We start from the raw sequence: 19,668 nt of genomic DNA on the forward strand, positions 1-19,668 counted from the left end.
AGCCATCTTGCCATTTATTTATCTATTTATTTATTTTGAGGCAGAGTTTCTCTGTGTGTAGCCTTGGCTGTCCTGAAACTTGCTTTGTAGACCAGGCTGGCCTTGAACTCACAGAGATCCCCCTGCCTCTGCCTCCGAGTGCTGGGATTAAAGGTGTGCGCCACCACACCTGGCCCACCATTTTATCTTTGAGGCAGGGTCTCTAGCTGGTCTGAAGCCTGCCAAGTGGGTTAGGCTGACAGGGTAGAGAGCTCCAGGGGTGGTCCTCCTGTCTCTGCCCTGCCCACCAGGCACAGGAATTATAGAGTCATGCTGCTATGCTCTGTTTACAGCGATGCAAACAGATGCTAAGGATCTGAACAGAGGCCTTTGTGTTTATGTGGGAAGCGGGTACCAACTTAGCCATCCCTCAGCAGCCCAGGGAAGGTTTTTAGCCACAATTGAAAGCAAGTAACTGAAGCCATACAGCAAATGTGAGGGTAAAGATCGACTCCATCTGTCCTCACTGAGTGTTGAAAATGCCCCCTAGTGCAGTCCACTCTAGGCTGCCCCCAAGCAGGCTAAAGAGCCTTGAACTCAAGAGCTGACACAGCCCCTGAGCTCCTGGCCTGCAAACAGGAGCTCCTGGCACTCCATAGGCATGTGCCCTGGGGCTCACACCGTATGTGACAGTATTAATACTGAGACCCACACAGCACTCTGCTGTTCTGCACCTGTGGTCCTGCTCACCTGGGACACCCCGCTCTCTAGTGCACGCTGGCACCTGGGGAAGCAGGCTGTGAAGCTAGGCAGTGGAGATCAAACAGAAACCCCCAGGTCTGAGGAGGCGGTTTGACAGCGGCTTCCTGTGGCGGAGCCACAGTCATGATCATTTTCGGTGTCACCGCCCCCGCCCTGTTCACAGCTGCTGCCGGATGAGCCCGTAAGAGCAGAAATCTTCATCTCTCTGGTTTGTGGCTGTCCTTGGCGCTGCTGGCAGAGCCTGGCTTCAAATATTTGTCAGTTTGCTGTGTGTCTAGTATTTAAGTCCCACTGGGGAGCTGAGATATACCTATGGTAAGATGGCAGTGAAGGGGTCCAGGTGTTTCTGCTCTGGCTTTGCAAAGGTTGGCCTTTGGTTTTGGGGAGCAGGGCTATGGCCCTTCAACTTAGTAATGGCCTGGGCTGTCCCTCAGTAAGGGGGACAGTAAGGGGCTGGCAGCTATAGATGGGGTGGAGAGTGGACACCTGAGTCAACGTGCATACATGGCTCTGTGAGTCTAGGACAAAGGCTTGGGACCATGCCTCTCAGCCAGGGATGGGTGTGAGCCCCCAGGGGTTGGTGGCGATGCCTGGAGATGTTCTGGGTTATTACTGTTGGCAGTGCACCCCGGATATGCAGTGTGAGGCTGCTGCTGCTGCTGCTGCTAAAAGGCTTATGATGTACCATCTTCCTGGCAGGGATGCCCAGCTCAAGGTTGCCATGGTGCCTGGCTTAGATGACTGTTACCTATGAGCACGTGGTGAGAGCAGCTTTTTACCTGCTCCTCCTGTTCTGTTTCATGGTGAAAACCAAAACCAAGACAAACAAAAGCCACTGGAAAGTAAGCCTCCTGGGTGACCTTCAGCTGGTGGCATTCCAAGATGGCTAGGTCGGGCAGAGGCTATAGATGCGGCTCTTCCGGGAACGAGGCCGCTGGCTGCCTCCTGCACTGTCTCCCATAGAGCCCGCCCAGGGCTATCATGTAATTTGGACTGGGTTGAGTTGTCCTGTGTGGCTGGCTGGAAGGAGAGCCTGTCTCACGGTGACAGGTTACTCAGTGCTCTGTTGCTGTGACAAATGTCCGAGGTAAATCAACTTAGTGAGAAAAAAGGGTTTGTTTTGGCTCACGGTTTCAGAGGTCCCAGGCCATAGCTGCTGGGCCCTGTTGCCTCGGGCCAGTGGTAAGGCAACACATCATGGTGGGCTACACGGCACCGGAAGCTGGTCCACTTCACGGAGGCAGGGAAGCAAAGACAGGGACAGGCAGGTGCCTGGGTTTCACTGGCCTCTTCAAGGTTTTGCTATCCTTTGCCTACTTTTCTCCCAGCAGTTCCTGTCCCCTAACTTCCTCCTACTAGGGTACACTTCCTGTAATGCCCTAACTCCTCCCACTAGGTCCCAACCTCTTAAATGTCCCACCACCTCCCGATAGCACCACGGGCTGGGACTTCCATTAGTACACGGGATACCAGGGGTGGGGGATGGGGGTAAGGGGGCTGAGGGTGGGTGGGGGAAAATCCAGATCTGAACTACAGCAGACAGGATTAACGGTCACTTCCAAGAGGAACAGAAACCTGTGGTCCCCTTGGCCCAGGAAGGGGCATCCATTACAGGAAAGCCAATGCAAGTCTTAAACTGTTCTAAATCCGTCCTCCCTCCCACTTAGGTTTGTCTAGAGATGTCTACCTGTGCAGGTAGAGCTCAGCCTAAGGGTGAGGAAGGACCTCATGGTACCAAGAAAGTTCTAGAACCCCACCATAGAAGAGAAGTCTGGGAGACCTTGCAAGATCTATGAGGGAGAGGAAGAAAGACTGAGTTCAATCAGGGCCGTTAGCATATCCTTCTAACCGTTGGTGATGGGGACAAGTTAACAGAAGCCGGAGCCACAGCAAACTAGGATTTGAAGCTCTCTAGGACTGCAAGTCACTAGAGGTGGACCAGTGTGGCTGTGAATGCTGTCACTGCTGTAGACGGCAGAGTTGGGCAGCCTCCTCTGCTCTGCTGCACAGTCCCTCCTGTATGACCCACTCAGTGGGTCCTGCTGAGAGGTGGGGACCCACTGTCCACTGTGGGAGATGTCCAACTATCTAAGATGTCCCCCACAGCCAGGTGGTTGAGCCTGGCAGTCACGTGGGAAGAAGTTAGGTCACTGGGGTAGTGGGTCTTAGTCGGAGGAAGTTAGCTCATGGGAGATAGGAGCTGGTGGGAGAAAATTAGGTACCAGCCCAGATCTGGTACCGCATTGTATGTGCGCCACCCCATCCACCCCACCCACTCCACCCACCCCACCCTCATGCCCCAACTCATGTCTCCCAGGGACCTGTGACGATGACGGCAGTGGTGGCGGAGTCTTTAGAGGTCTGATATAATTAAGATGAGGTCACACTAGTGAGGGACTCATCTCAATGGCTGGCGTCCTAGGACACACAGGCAGAAGGAAGGCAGCTATGCGACAAGGGAGGTCATATCTGGAACATTTCAGCTAAAGCAATGTGGCTACAAGCCACACAAGACCAGAGAGTAAACGGTCCCTGCTGAAGACTTCAGACAGCATGATGCTGGCGACTCCTGGGTTCTGGGGACTGCCCGATATCATCCTAGACGCTTGCTACTCTCAAGTCAGCCCGCTCACCCCTGCTCTTCACAGCTAACATCGCTGACTGGTCTAAACCACCACCGAGACAATCTAGAATGTGCTGTCTGTGCATACAGACGGCTTGGAGGGATTTCTCCAGTTTCCAGATGGACACCCTACTCACACGTCCATGAGTTTTCAGGTAGCAGCAACCAAGACAGGAACTCATCTCCGGTCAGTGACAACTGAAAAAACACCCACGTCTCTGGGGACCTTCTCTTCTCTTTCTTCTTTCCTTTTTTTTTTTTTTTTTTTGAGACAGGGTCTTAATATGTAACTATGTAACTCTGGCTGGCCTGGAACTCACAGAGATCCCCCCTGCCTCTGCTTCCCAAGTACTGGGGATTAAAGATATCACCTGAAAGCCTATTTACTAAAATGAAGTTTTGAATTCCTGTGACATGCAATTTACAATATTTCATCTATTTTGATGGTGATTAGGCATGAAAGTGAATTTTCAAGTAGATATGTTTTTAGATATTTGCTTATTTAATCACAAGATTAAAAGTTAGCCGGGTATAGTGGCACATGCCTTTAATCCCAGAGAGGCAGAGGCAGGCAGATTGCTGTGAGTTCAAGGCCAGTCTGGTCTACAAAGTGGGTTCAGAACAGCCAGAGCAACATAAAGAAACCCTGTTTCAGGAGAAAAAAAAAAAAGTTAATCCAGGGCATAGAAAGATGACTCAGTGGTTAAGAGCACTGGCTGCTCTTGCAGAGGCCCCAGGTTCGATTCCCAGCACCCACATGATGGTTCACAACTGTCAGTAACTCCAGTTCCAGGGGATCAGATGCCCTCCTCTGGCCTCTGAGTGTACCAGGCACTCACTCACATGGTGTACAGACACGCACACAACACCCATACACATTAAAAACTAAAACAAATCAAGGGTCAATCCAGAGGCCCCAATCGATGTCTGTAACCCGACCCTTGAGCTATAATGGTAGAATTGCTGTGAGTCCAAGGCCAGCCAGGGCTATGGAGTAAGACCACCGTTTCCCAAAAAACCAAAACAACAGATTAAGAAAAATGGCTGTGTGTAAGACCCATATAGCCTGTGAAATGGCGAAGGTGGACTACCCAGCACGAAGCCCAACCGTGCACGGTGCGGAGACTAGGGCGGAAGCAGGCGCGGTTCCCAGGCACACAGCCAGCCATCACAACGGGATGAGGAGAGGTACAGCCTGAGTGCACACAGAACCAGAGCCGATGGCTTCTGGCAGCCGCTCAGGCTCATGGTGCCTAGGCCCAGCCTCCCGTGGCGTTCACTCCTCCTCTCTGTGTGCTGTGGGGCCGAGGAGGCCTGTTTCCTGGTTTTACTTGTTTCCCCACATGTGTGGGGGTCTGAGGACAACTTGTGGGCATTGGTCTTCTCCTTCCACCATGTGGGTCCCAAGGATGAAACTGGGTCCTCGGGCTTGGCAGCCCGTCCTCTCGTAGGTTCTCACATCTTGCTCTGTTGCTAACACCCACAGTGACAGAGCAGGGATGGAGGATGGGAGGCCTCTAGTTGCTGGATGTGGCAGTGCCAGGGTTTTTGGAAAGGGCGGACTATACAGGCGCTGTGGACTCACCTTTAGCCAAGAGATTCAAGAAAGAGTGTCCGGGGCTGGAGAGATGGCTCAGAGGTTAAGAGCACTGGCTGTTCTTCCAGAGGTCCTGAGTTCAATTCCCAGCAACCACACGGTGGCTCACAACTGCCTATAACTTCAGTTCCAGAGGATCTGGACATCCATGTAGGCAAAACACAAACGCAAACAAAATAAGTTATTAAAAAAAAAAGAAAAGAAAGAAAATGTCCACGCCGGAGCTTTGCGGGCGAGCGTGAGATACAAAGGCGTCCCTTCTAATTCACAAGGCGAAGTGAACAGGCTGGACTTCGTCTTCTATAAGCAAACGTGGGATGAGATGATGCCAAGCAGAGCAGTGTTTGGAAACTGTGCCCGGGCCTGGCACACATCTGCTTGGCCCGTGCTGTGAACGGCACTATTATCACGCCTGTTCTGTAGCGAGGGGAACAGGAATGTCCCATCTACTCTGCTAGGGTGCTGGATTCAAACTCAGGGCCAGGGCTGGACTGCCCATCACGGATGAAAAGGAGGGCTTTTGTTTGTTTGTTTGTTTTCAAGGACACATTTGACCTTAAACTTAATAGAGTAGGGAGGGCAAGGCTTATGTCACCCAGTGTGGACTTACATAAAAATCAGCCTATTACGAACAGGTTTGAAAGTGCTTCTTGATATTGTTTATTCTGGATCTCTACTTTGTGACCAACAAGCCTTTGTGGACACAAAGGCTGCTGAAGTCATTTACCTGCCACTTCGTTTATTTTTATGAGTCACGCTTTGCCCACTGGTGTTTAGTTTCAAGAATGTTTAGGTGGGGGTGGGGAGGTGGCACAGTGGTTAAGGGCACTTGCTGCTCTCTCAGGAGACCTGAGTTCGGTTCCCAGCACCCCTATCTGACAGCTCATATAACTGCCTGTAACCCCAGCTCCAGGCAATCTTATGCCCTCTTCTGGCCCCCATGAACACCTGAATGCACATGCACACATATACACAGACACATCAAAAATAAAAAGTCAAGCCGGGCGTGGTGGCTCACGCCTTTAATCCCAGCACTTGGGAGGCAGAGGCAGGCAGACAAAGTGAGTCCAGGACAGCCAGGCTACACAAAGATACTGCTGTCTTGAAAAACCAAAACCAAAAAAAAAAAAAGAAAAAGAAAAAGAAAAAAAGTCTAGAAAAAATGCTTATGACTTGGGTGAAATGGCATATGCCCGAGGCAGGAGAATCGTGGATCTGCGCCACGGATTCTGTTTCCAAAAGAAAACAGGAAAAAAAAAAAGGCAACTGCAGAAGATGTGACTTGCCCCCAGGCAGGAAGAGAGGCCATGCAGAAAAAACTGGGCAGCAATCTGCCTCGGGTGAGAATCTAACGAGGTCCCAGGAAAAGGACCTGTCTGCTTTGATGTCTGACGACCCCGCCCACCTTCAGCAGAAATTTCCTGGGCAGGCTGCTCCTCCTGAGGATTTTCTACCCACAGAACCCTGTTTCTGCTCCCAGCCACCTTCATGGAACCCAGAGGGGCCCTGCTTCTCTTGGTTTGAGTTTGGACCTTATCACAATGGTGCCAAGTAAAACCTCCTTGGCCTTTAACCAGCCTCAGGGTGACTTATGTAACAGGAAAAGCAACCGAGATAACTCCCCAAAACGTATAATGCAAAGGCCTATGTCTTTAAAACCCAAACTTCAAAATAAGAGCTCTCCAAGAACGTTCCAGAACAAGCCAGTTTCTTTTCTTCTGAGACAGTCTTGTCCGCTCCCTCAGAGTTCAGAGCTCATCTCCAGGCATTCTCCTGTGTCTCCCACGATGTAGTCATCTCCCAAATGGGTGTGGAGGTGGGGGAGGGGGATCCTATGGCCAGCGCCAGCGCCGGTCCACAGGAATGCCGTCCACATTCCTCAGCTCTGGGCTCGCTCTTTTTCAGCCTCCGTCAACATGTTTTATGTTCCATATTTATATTCTGAATTCTTCCCCTCGTTCCTGATAACATGGCTTTTTGGACAGTACCCACACTAGCCGCTGCCCACCTGGACGTCTCCTAAGGCTTCCAGAGGCGGCATGCACTGTTTCTGTGCCGCCGCCCCAGTGCGTGGCACAATGCCTGAGACTCAAAGGGTATTCGGCAAACACTGAACAACGGAACAAACACTGCTCTTAAATACTGCAGAACAAGAAACAGCAGGGGGGAAAAACCTTATGACTTACTTCCTGCAAGAACATTGTGTTTCTTCGCAGACTCAAGGGCTTAACAAAGTGAACAAGCGCCCCCTGGTGGCTGCACGAGGCAGTGCCATGACATTCGGAAACGGCGTGGTGGAAGTGCCCAGTTGTGCCCTCTCTATAGGTCACTAGGCTTAAGAGCAGAGGCAGTATCAGCTGGGTGACAGCAGCTATGGTTATCACAGGGGAATCTGACCAAATCTCTTACATTTAAGTTAAAAGGGATGTTAGAAAAGTGACACACGCCGGGCATGGTGACGCATGCCTATGATCCTAGCACTCAGGGAGGCAGAGGAGGAAGCCAAGGCTACACAGAGAAACGCTGTCTCAACAAACAAACAAACAAACAAACAAACATATAAAAGGAAAGAAAGGTGACAAGCAATGTTGGGAACTTGACTGACAGATGTGTGTAAACCCCCAACACAGTCCTACATAGAGATACCCCCACGTCAGCTCTATTCAAAATGGCCAAAAGGAAGTCAGTGTAATTAGATCGTGACAGGCCTGGGCTCGTGCCCAGGAGGGTGCCCAACAAAACCATGCTGTATGAAAAGCCTTACAATTCCAGTACTTCCTTGCGATTTTTGGAAACAGTGCCCCAGCCCCGCCCCACTCAGGCTGGACTTGAACTCACAACTTTCCTGCCTTAGTCTTCTGAAGGTTGGGATTATAGACGGCGCTCCCGACCCAATTCAACATGATGCCATTCCTATAGTTTTAGAAAGAGCTATAATAGGAAAAATTAGAGCAGGGTTGGCTGGGATAAATCTGGTAAGTTTGTCTGTTCTGACAGAAATTACTGTGTCTTTTTTTTAAATTATTTTTTTTTGTGCATGTGTGCGTGTGTGCGCTTATGCACACTACACACACAAGTATGTAAATGTGCTGCCGCAGCACATGTGTGGAGGGCAGGGGCCACCTGGTGAGAGTCATCTCCCACCACATCTGTCCCAGAGAGTGAGCTTACGTCATCAGGCTTGGCAGCAGCCTCCTTCACCTGCTGACGCATCTGGCCAGCCCAAGATGTCCTAACCGCTGAATACAGCACTTAAGATGTGCATATTTCAATTGCACGTAAGCTTCCCATCAAAGGAGAAAATGAAGAAATGCTGAGGCCTTAGAAAGGACAGCTGTGCTGAAGCATTTTCAGGGAAGTGGCTGATGTCTGCATCTAACTCTGAAAGACAAAGACCCACCAACACACACACACACACACACACACACACACACACACACACACACACCCGGGACTGATTAGCAGAGGCAGAGATGGGGGTCTGGCATACAGCGTGTCACTGGTGGCAAATGTTCATCGCAGAGCCGGGGGGTGGGGGGGGGGCAGGGGCAGATCCACTCACGTTCCCAGTAAAGCTCCCCAGTTTGTCCTGACATGTGAGGCAGCTTTATGCTAAAACTTTGTGGGGAAGTCATGGGGAAAGAACTTAGAGGCATTTGGAGAGGGACTGGGTGGTGACTGATGGAACTGTGATGTCGTATTTGTGATCTTGCGGGTGCTGTGTTGACAAGAAAACGGTTCTAATTTTAGAGCAGCACACTGAAGTATTTAGAGGTGTCTTAGCGTGTCTAAACTACACTTCATAACACTCTGTGAAAGAACAGAAAGTTAAGTTGGATGGTTGTAGTGTTACATGCCCGTAACCCTAACATCGGGGAGGCAGGGGCAAGAGGACTCCCTCAGGACCAAGGCCAGCCTGGGCCACAGAGTGAGAAGCTGTCTTTGAAAAGTCTGGCGACAACACGTTCACGGTTGCCCATCCCCATGGAGATGCATGAGCACCAAGCGTGCCGTTTCCTCTCAGAACGTCTCACATCACACAGAAAAGGGAAACAGCCCAGTAGGAGCCCAACTCCAGCAGGGCACACTCTGGCCCTTCTCCTTGCTCCAGCACCAGCCTTACACTTTCCTTTTTAAAGTTCTATCTGGGCTCTGGAGAGATTGCTCAACGGGTAATGGGTAAAGTAAGTACCCATTGCAAACATGAGGGCTTGAGCTGGGTGGGCAGTGGTGGCCCACGCCTTTAATCCCAGCACTTGGGAGGCAGAGGCAGGTGGATCTTTGTGAGTTCAAGGCCAGCCTGGTCTACAAAGTGAGTCTAGGACAGCCAAGGCTACACAGAGAAAACGTGTCTCGAAAAACCAAACCAAAACCAAAACAACAAACAACAACAACAAAAACAACAAAAGCAAACACAAGGGCTTGAGTTCAAATCCCCTAACTCTATAAGTAAGTAAGTAAATAAATAAATAAAGCCAGGCACCATATTGTGTATCTATGAAGCCAGCACCCCTAGTGGAAAATCTTCTCACAAGTGAGATGTCCTTTCAGTTAGCGCTATGGGACACAAGTCTGAGATTTGCTGATGGGGCTGTGAGCATCCCAGTTTAACCTCAGTAGCCTCCTAAAAGGTCAAGTTTGAGCCTAGCCTGGCCTCCAGCCCCCCTGGCCAGGACAGATCCTGCCTGGATGATAGAATTTAGTTAGAAAGGGTCACCACAATCTCTGGCAAGGCATCCCACCTGCAGCTGCAGGGCCTAAGGTGACTTGGAACCCTGGGACCAGCTTCTACTCCGAGGGATGCGCTGACACGCCCCCTCATCCTCAGTGCACAGCTGCCATAACATCCTACACCTGAGCTGTCCTCAGGGAAGAGAGCTTGTGCACAGGAAGTCATTAAGGCCGCGCCCAGCTCCCTCCCCCCCACATTGCTTAGCCGCCCCACCGCCAAACCCCAGCATTATCCACAGTCGGCTTTGCATTTCCACAGAAGGCCACTGTAATGGCATCCAGCAAGTCTTTCAGAACACGAGGTCCTCAGAGCAACAGTGGAAGCACACCAGGCACCTGTGAGAAAGAACTACAAGCATCTAAGCCGCGCCTCTGGGCCCAGCGAGTCGTCAGCTCCTCAGGGGCGGGGCCAGACAGCTGTGTTTTCTGGAATCCCCAGAGGGATGCACTGTAGCCACTTCCTCAGTTCCAGTTACGCTTTCTCACTGGACCAGTCAACAAACGCCTCCACATCCCTTAACGCCCTTCTCTAAAGAAGGTCTCCCAAGGCTTTCTGGCCCTTGACAGGATTTTTCACTCTTACTTCTGAAGCTCTCCGTTTGTTATTCATTTGTCAGTCTACCCCACCCCCACCCGCCCCTGCCCCTCTCAGAGCGCCGTGAGCCACTCACCTGCTGTGGATCTACAGGGGGAAGTGAACCACCAGGTCACAAAGCAGGCTCCAGACGCCTAGTGGAAGGATGCTATTGAGACAAGAGGCCTTAGGCTCTGCCACAAAGAGGGACCAAGAAGCTCCACTCCTGGCAGCCTGCAGAGGAGCCCTTCGAACCACACCGCCAGGCGCTGGGACTCTCCCTGTCCAGGCTGCAGTTGCTCTCTGAGCTGAGGAAGCACATTTGCTTCTGTCCTCTTCCAGTCCTCTCCGTCAGCCTGCGTGGGAACCGGGCCCGACTGGGCTGCCTGCCTGTCTGTCTTGCTGTTTCATGTCCTGTTTCTAGCAGCTTCTGTGTCTGTGCTTATGTTGGTTAGCTAGTCACGTTTACCGCTCTGAGAACGCACCCCTCCCTCCCTTGGGACTTTCCCTCGTGTGCACAATCACCTCTTGAGGGATTTCACCTTCGAGTGGCATGCCTGCTTTGCTGCCTATAAAAAGGCTCTTTGGATGCTGAATAAAAACCGTAGCTGTCGTTGCTCTTTTAGCAGGAAGGACCCGCTGTTTTATTGTGTGTTAAATCCGCAGTCCCTCGCCCTTGACTCGGTACCACAGTGGTGCAGGCGCCACAAGCTTGTCATCTGGTCACCAGAGAGCTAGTCAGGAAAGAGAATGAAGAACCATCTCAATTTGCTAGAACACACACTTGGGCCTTTTTTTTTTTTTTCTTTTTTCCAGAGCTGAGGACCAGACCCAGGGCCTTATGCTTGCTAGGCGAGCTCTCTACCACTGAGCTAAATCTCCAAGCCCCATACTTGGGCTTTTTAAAGCCAAAAGGGATGAGAATCATGGCTGGAGAGAGAGAGATGGCCGGAGCACTTCCTGAGGCCAAAGAAGCCAGCAGGAATGCTGCAAGTGTGAGGCCAGCCTGGGCTACACAGTGAGACCAGCCAGCCAGGCAGTATCCCTGGTGGACGAACCGCAGCCTGCCTTTGCCTCACAGCCTCCCCCAACCAAGTGACCACTGTCTTGGGCAGTGTCTCCCACTGCCCCTTGCAGTTGCAGTATTTAACTTCGCCACATCAACCACGAGTATTTCCAGGCTCTTGTTTGGTCTTAAGACAGACAAACACTAAAAACACTCGGTGAAATAGGACATCAGGGCAAAAGCCTTTTATAATCTCTGACCTGTTCGCTTTATTATAAAACACAAGAATTCAAGAAAAACACTTTCAAAGAGTACTTGTGTTTTAAAAGTCCCCCAAGTGCCGAGAGGGTATGAACTCCCTGTGTGTGAGGGCCACTTAGCTGTCCCCGTGGGAGCCTGCAGCCTCCAGATTTCTCCTTCCCTTGGAGGAAAATGAAAAACGAGCCCCAGGCTGCCTTTCCTCCTTTATGACTAGCTTATGTGCTGCCAGCTCATTTCATTATACCATTCAAAACTAAATAATGGTGGTCAATACAACACAGGGTTTTTGTTTGTTTGTTTGGCTTGGTTTTTCAAGACAGGGTTTCTCTGTGTAGCCTTGCCTGTCTCACTCTATAGACCAGGCTGGCCTTGAACTCACAACGATCGATGCCTGCCTCTGCCTCCCGAGTGCTGGGATTAAAGGCGTGCACCACCACGCCCGGCTAATACAACACAGCTTTGAAGCAACATGTCTCCTTCATTACTCCCCACTCCTGGGAATCATCCGCCATTGGGTAATGAGTCTGCATATTAATATTGGATCAGGTACTAAACTCGTGAGCCCATGGCCTTTTTAAAGCATCCTTTGCAAGAGTGTCAGGCGAAGGAGAAAGAAGAGCACCTGGCTGTTGCTGCTGCTGCTGCCACTCTGGAGAGGAATCCCCGTCAGGGCTGGGGAGATGGCCCAGCTAGTAACGTGCAGGTTGAATAAGCAAGGAGATCTGACTTCAGAGCCCTGGCACCCATGCAAAAATCTGGGTTTGGTGGCGCGCGCCTGTAATTGCAGTGCTGGAGAGGTAGAGACATGTAGACCCCCCCCCCCCAAAGCTCGCTGGCGGGCCAGCCTAGCCTATTCAGCAAGGACCTGTTTCAGTGAGAGCCTGTCTCAAAAACCAAGGCGGAGAGTGATGGAGGGAGACAACCAAAGTTGACCGATGGCTTCTACATGCATGCACACACATGAACACACCTACATGCCTAACACACACACACACACACACACACACACACACACACACACAGGCATGCGCAGGCTCGCATGGGGTCGGGGGGTGGGGGGGCACAGAGACTGACTGACCCCAGGGCTGGCTATCTGGTTCAACAGGTAAACATCTGCTGCTAAGCCTGAGGACTTGAATTTCATCCCTGGGGACCTCATGATAAAAGGAGTGAACTCGCTTCTGCAGATTGTCCTCTGCTTCCATCCTCCACAGGCATGCTGTGACACATGCACACACACACACACACACACACACACACACACACAGTCACACACACACACAGACACACATATACTTACACAGAGATAAACACAGAGACATACAGGCATAGACATACAGACACAGATATACACAGATACACACACAGAGACACCCACGCAGACAGACAGACAGACAGACACACACACACACTAAAAACCTAACTCAAGTAATTTACTGTAAGCCCCTCACGACAGCAGCCCCTCAAGCCTTCCAGAACTGTCCATCTTGTACAGGTGGATGGATCTGACAGCGAGCTAGAATTTCTTGGGCATCTTGGAGCCTGACTCACAGTTTGTGGAGACAGACACAGAAAAGAGCTGTTTCGTGGGCCTTCCTGCTGAGTGGTGACTCAAATACCCTGACTGATGTGACGCTGGAGCAACGGGAAACCCAGGAAAGACCTGGAGGTGCTGACCTGTCACGTTTTCTGTGACACGCAAAAATGGGTGAGTTAATTAATGTTAAAGATGCTGGGGACGTAACAAGGCCCAGCCTCAGTCTCTTGGCACCTCCTGGTAAGAGGTCTTGAGTATTCTTGACTCTAAGTACTTCCCTTAGAAGCCCCTCTGCCTGTCCTGCCCTGCCCTGGAACCTGGCCCAAAGGGCTCCTGCTCCTGTCCTCGTGCAGAACTTTCAAACGCATCCTCATCCCATGTCACTTACAACATCCCAGGCCTGGAGGTTCCTTGTGAAGCAGGCCAGCACCCAGGGCCTTCTGAGCCCTGGTTACCCATGTTGCCTTCCTCATAGTGGGGGCTGTCGACACAGTCAAGCTCAGGCCTTTGAGGTTAACCAAAGTGGTGCGTGGGAGAGGGTGGCCAGAGTTCAGGCTGTGGCCTGGGGAGGCCTCAGCAGCAGGGAGGGAAAGGCCGTGTGCACGGCATCAACAGCTGGGGTGCTCTGAGGAGTCGTGGCCTTCCAGATCATTCTGCAGGGGCCAACACAAGTGAACGGCTGGAGTATTTTATCATCGGCTGCAGTGCCCACTGATTTATAAGCTAATGGAGTAGACCTGTGGGTGAGGGTCATTCGGACTCTTGCCTGGGTCCCCAGCCTGCCAGGAGCCACCCAGAGACTGGCTCATTGAAGGGAACTGGTTCCTTGGGAGCTTCTGAGCTTGAGCCCTGAGAAACAGGGCCCCTGAGCATTTTGAAATAAACTATAATTTTAAGAACAAGAAATGATAGAAAAACAGTTAAAACCAGCACCTCCTCCTTCTTTCAAAAGAAGTCCATGGAAATTGATAGAGAGGCAGTTAGGAACCATGCACCAGGCTTTCTGGCTTTGAAGTCAGTCCTACCAAGGACAAACAGCAGCTTCTGGCTACACAGCTGGCAGGCATGCTTGTGCAGACACGAGGGTGCCCTGGAGGTACCCTGTCACAACCCAGAGGCTGGCAATCCCAAGGGTCTCTGGGCAGGGGCTCCGCCCTTGCCTAACCTCCTTGCCAGGGACAAGTACCTTGACAGTGACCTCAGTCACAGCCTGTCAATATTTGCTCTCAGAGAACGGGAACTGACTCCCTGAGCTGGCAGGGCCTGGCTCCCTGCAAAGGTCACCCATCGCAGCCTGTCTTAGCATCGCCAGGGGCTGCCACGCAGGGGCCTTCAAATGAGGGGTTCTCAGGAAACATTTTGCGGTCACTGCCAGGTCGATGACACTGCAAGCCTCTGCCAGCATCCACTGTCCTCACGTCCCTAACTACGGCCTCAGCTGCTAGGCCTGCCATCTGGGCCAGGCACTGGGGACAGCCAGCTCTGGAGAACAGCGATGGCATTGCTGTAAGATCCCCAAGTGCAGGTGCCATTGGGGGTGGGGCCAAGCCCAACCAGGCCAGGCTGCAGCTAAGGCTTTCACCTGCCTAGCTCATGCTCACCTCACACCATGGAAAATACCACACTTTGCCCTGTTTCACAGAGGAAGAAATGGAGGCTCAGAAGGCTAAAGAAATGAACTCAAGGCCACACAACTGCACCAGGGACCCTGGCCTCCCAGTGCCTTACTATACCTCTGGAGTACACTGGATCTTCCTTTGTGGGGGACAAGCCCAGGCTCTCCTCCTGGCACCCCTACAGTCTGGCTCTGCCTTCCCAAAGGTTGAGTAGCCACTCACTAACTGTATGGATGTGAGTTCCCTGAGGGCATTGGGTCTCCCAGCTCTAGGAAAGATTCCAAGTGTGTGATGGTCTGTCATCTCCTTCCTCAGACCCTTCTGGAGCCTCTGGAAGGGCTCAGGCTGAGTCACAAGCCCAGAAGGAGCTGCCAGGTAAATGAGTCCGGTTCTCAAGGAAGCATTTTAACCTAAGTGTGGGCAAGCCTGAGATCCAACTTTAACCTCGGAGGAGGGGGGCTGTCATCCCTAGGCCTGTGCAGAGACTGAGACTGAGACAGGCAAAGATGTGTCATCCCTAGGCCTGTGTAGAGACAGAGACAAGTAGAGACGAACGGTGTGGTGTGGGGAGGGGGGAGGGGGTTGGTCAGATGCACAGAGTAACAAGAGCAAGTGAGTGAGAGAGAGAGGGAGAGAGAAAGAGAGAAAGGGACACACACACACATACACACACACACACACACACACACACACACACACACACACGAGCCTATGATGAGGAGAGTGTGGGAATGAGCCCAGGCCATTTTCCATCTCTGCCCTGAAGAGGTCAAGAGAAAAGGGAAGGCTGCAAATGGATCTGGGGAGAAAAGGTAGAGATCAAGATGGATTTGGGGCCTCAGCAACTGTCAAGTGGTAAAGGAAGGCCTTGAGCCCCAGAACCCAGCCGTATGTCTACAGCCTGATCCTTTGACACGGATTGGCCAGATGGCTAAGCAGATAAAGACACTTGTCGCCAAGCCTGACAAAGCTGAGACAGGTTCCAGGGACACCTCATGATGCAGACAGAAAACCGATCCGTCCAGGCCTTTGAAGATACAGGCTGGAGTAGAATTCCTTTGATCCCTGCTGGCCTATGGGACTGACTCCCTCCGAGACCACAGAGGTTCTGTAAGGCTTTGCCTTGCCTTGGGCACCATTTGTTCTGTTGGCTGGTGTCACATGGCTGGAGGATGGTGGGGTGTCACCAACAATGAAGCCAGCTCTGCAGCTACTGTGAGCACACGCAGTGCAGCTACTGCCCTTCCTACTTAGCCTGGACAGTTCTGCTGAGCAGTGAGGCTGCCCTCGGATCGCAGGGCTACTACGCCACCTCTGCCTCGGGTGTCCAGTACTGAAGATTCCAGCCCACAGCCTCTGGCCAGTCCTTTCCAGAGCTTCTCTCTTGATATGCACTGCACTTTTCTTCCCAGGCACCAGCTGGAGGGACTTCCAGGACCAGAACGCAAAAGCAGGGTTTCCTCAAGGCATAGGACGAGACTGCACTGGTGTGGAGCCTTTCTTTGCCTGCGACGAAGGCCAGATCAGGCACGAATGGAAAAACATTTGATTGACTTGAGAAGCTTAACAATGTGATGTCACATGCAGGTACGGCTGCATCTAGGTGACTGATGGCATTGAGAACTGATCCCACAAAATGACATGCCTGGTGCTGTGGTCCTCTGTTCTCTAGCAGCTGATCTCTTTCATAGAGCAGTGTAGCCCAGTGGTAGGGCACTTGCCACAATGCCAGTGCCCTAGGATTTGGGTTCCATCCCCAGTAGAGTTACGACTCTCATGACCGAACATGAGTTCCAAAACAGATCATCCCTGTGGCCGAAACGGTAATGCGCAGACATCCCCTTCTGGACGTGCAGAAGCGGCCACACCCATCTGGACACATTCATTCGATCCTCCCACAGCAAGGGTACCAGGTATTGATCCAGGATCAAGACCCAGAAAGGAGCCAGACGGTGACTAAGAAGACACAAGCAAGAGGCAGGCACTGAGGAAGCCCCAGGATGAACTGCGAAGGGCATGATGGGAAGGCTGGTGGAGAGAGGGTTGTCACGGGTGTGAAACAAAGAAAGCTGTATGCGTGTGAATGTGTGCATGCTTGTGGAGGAGACTGGCCAATGCCAGGTGTCTTCCTCACTCACTTTCCACCCTCACGTTTTTTTGTCCCCCCCCCCCCCCGCAGGGTCTCACTGCGACCTGGAGCTCAAAATTTTCACTAGGCTGGCTGGCTAGTGAGCGCTTGGGAATCCTCCCAACTCCACTTGCCCAGCACTAAGATTATAGGTGTGCCGCTGGGCCTGGCTTTTACCTGCATGCTAGGGGTTACACTTTGGTCCGACTGAACTATCTCTCCAGCCCTTATTTGGCTTTTAGTAAATATCCCAGTGGTTTAGATTTTGGTTGTTTATCATTCAGTTTTCACTGTATCAGAGAATGCAACCCATGGCATTTCTTTTTTCTTAGTTTTTCAAGACAGGGTTTCTCTATGTAGCTTTGGCTGACCTGAACTTGTTTTGTAGACCAGGCTGGCCTCGAACTCACAGCGATCCACCTGTATCTGGCTCTCCAAGTGCTGGGATTTCAGGTGTGCATCACCGTGCCAAGCCCCACGGCATTTCTATGTCCTGGTATCTGGCAGTGCTCAGTCCTTTTCATTGTCCAGGTTCACTAATAGTTCATACATGGCTGGCAGAGCCAACGTGGTGACATTCAGTAAGGTTCTTCTGAGAGCATCCCCGGCATCCCCTGCTATGCGTAGAGACTGCATTTCTCACCACATCCTAAAATCCAAATGATCTTCATAGCTTTTTGAATAGAAAAAGGTGCGCACCATGTGGGCAAGTACCATTTCATGCCTTGGTACGCTCTGCCTTGTGCTGTCTGGATACTACTACATGCTTTCTGTTGGCATCTGCCTCTGCCTTTTTTTTTTTTTTTTACATGCCTGGAGAGAAGTTTCTAACTTAACTTCAGGCCATCTGCCAGCCATTCCCATTTACTGTGTGGTGACTGGAACTGCACTCCTTTTTGTTCTTGAGATGTCCAAAGGACTAAGTCAGCTGCCGTGACAGCACAAGGTGAGTGTGCAGCTCTTCCCGAGGCTAGCGGTGTCCAAGAGCAAGTGTGACAGCGTCAGCTCAGGAGACAAGGCACAATCTCAGGCTTGTTCTGTGCAAGACCTTGGAAATAGGACTCAGAAAGTGCTCAGGGTTCACAGGGATGGGAGTGCACATGGTAAAACAAAACAAAAATAACAAATACAAAACCCAGAACAGGTTTATTTAAGAATAAAGGACCAGCTGGGCAGGGTGGCGCACACCTTTAATCCCAGCACTCAGGACACAGAGGGAGGCAGATCACTGTGAATTTGAGGCCAGCCTGGTCTACACAGTGAGTCTAGGACAGCCAAGGCTACACAGAGAAACCCTGTCTCAAAAACAAAAAACAAGGGATGTATTATTTTTAAATTGTATGTGTGTAGCTTCTTCAGTCAGCGTTTGTTGGTTCCAAATGCATCAGAATGTATCCCCAGAAGACAGACACAAACTCCGTAGAACCCAAGAGCATCCCCACAGGTCTTGGATTGTCAATCTCTTAGAACAGAACCACCCACTGATTTAAAGGCAAACCTTGACCAGGGCCAACAGATCTTGGCAAGGGCAAGTGGGACTGTTTCCAAAAGTATCATTCAGAAAATACAAATGTCAGCACACATATGAAAATGGAGAGTTGTTTCCTCAGAGCTGGTGACTGAGGCTGCTTCACAATGAGCCATGCGTGTAGCCTCACATCTTGCCAAGGGTGTACCAGTCAGGAGACAAGAACGGTAGCGCATGCCTCCTTTAATCCTAGGCAGAAGCAGGCGGAAATAAGTCAGCCTGATCTATGTCCTCCAGGATAGCCAGGGCTGTTATGCAGAGAAATCCTGAGCCTCTCCCCACCAAATAACAGAATGAATGCAAATGTGGTTACCTTATTCTGAAAACAAGTTTTATATACCTGTGCCCAGATGGAAATTTCAGCCACATCCTTACTGGTGCATCCACACACAGACTAAACATTAGGTGAGTTGGGTATTCGGGGAGCAGTTTTCTGTAGTACTAAGAACCAAAGCCCTGTGCACATCTCTGGCCTTGCTAGCTTTCTGCTGTTCTACAGGTAGAGCAATGAAGTCACTGTCAAAGGATGGCACACGCTGCAGCACCTGCTCGGCTCTTGCCCTGTGGGCTCAGCTGTTTGCATCTCCCCAGGCTGAATTCACTGAGCACTTCTTCTGCTTCTGATCCTTGCCTCCCACTCATTTTTTCAAACTTCTGAAGATAACAGCGAAGAAAGGCAGCTGGGTGTGTCGTTTTAAACACTAGAGAAGCACTGGCTGTAAAGATGGCGACATGTGCAGGCCAGGATACCCCTCTGCATTCCCTCAACTACACCATCTGAGCAGACTAGGTGCCTCCTGTTAATATATAGACCCCAAGTCCTTCCCTGAGGACATTGTACCCTGAAGGGCCCCACCATCATCACTTGCCAACAGTGCTCCCTTGGGAGAGGGAGGGCCTGGGTAGCTGTTACTTTCAAACTCAGTCACCAGAATGGAGAGTTGTCTCCTCAGAGCTGGTGGCTGTTTCACAATGGACCGTGCATGTGGCCTTAGATTTTTTTGTTTTGTTTTGTTTTTTGAGACAGGGTTTCTCTGTGTACCCTTGGCTGCCCTGGACTCGCTTTGTAGATCAGGCTGGCCTCGAACTCACAGCGATCTGCGTGGCTCTGCCTCCCAAGTACTGGGATTAAAGATGTGCGCCACCATGCCTGGCTTATGGCCTTGGTTCTTAATCACTGCTTGACATCTTGCCAAGGCTGTGCCAGTCAGAAGAGACAAGGATGGACTCACAGAAGACATTGCCCAAGAGTCCAGGCAGACAATAGCAATGATCAAAATGGGTCACACAAAAAATATGATTGCTAACAACATTTTAAGGTTAAAT

The 19,668-nt window shown here is 51.2% G+C and overlaps 1 protein-coding gene across 1 annotated transcript in view; it reads right to left on the reverse strand.

Moving 5' to 3' along the window:
- RFLNA (refilin A) overlaps positions 1–10,571 on the reverse strand; it is a 108,785-nt gene extending 98,214 nt beyond the window's left edge. Inside the window, exon 1 of the mRNA XM_084762055.1 lies at positions 10,364–10,571. The gene's annotated coding sequence lies outside the window, so the exon portion shown is untranslated. The remainder of the gene's footprint in view (positions 1–10,363) is intronic.
- Positions 10,572–19,668: the final 9,097 nt, after the last annotated feature.

The sequence above is a fragment of the Acomys minous genome (assembly GCF_964271855.1).
Source record: "Acomys minous genome assembly, chromosome: 16".
Lineage (NCBI taxonomy): Eukaryota > Metazoa > Chordata > Mammalia > Rodentia > Muridae > Acomys > Acomys minous.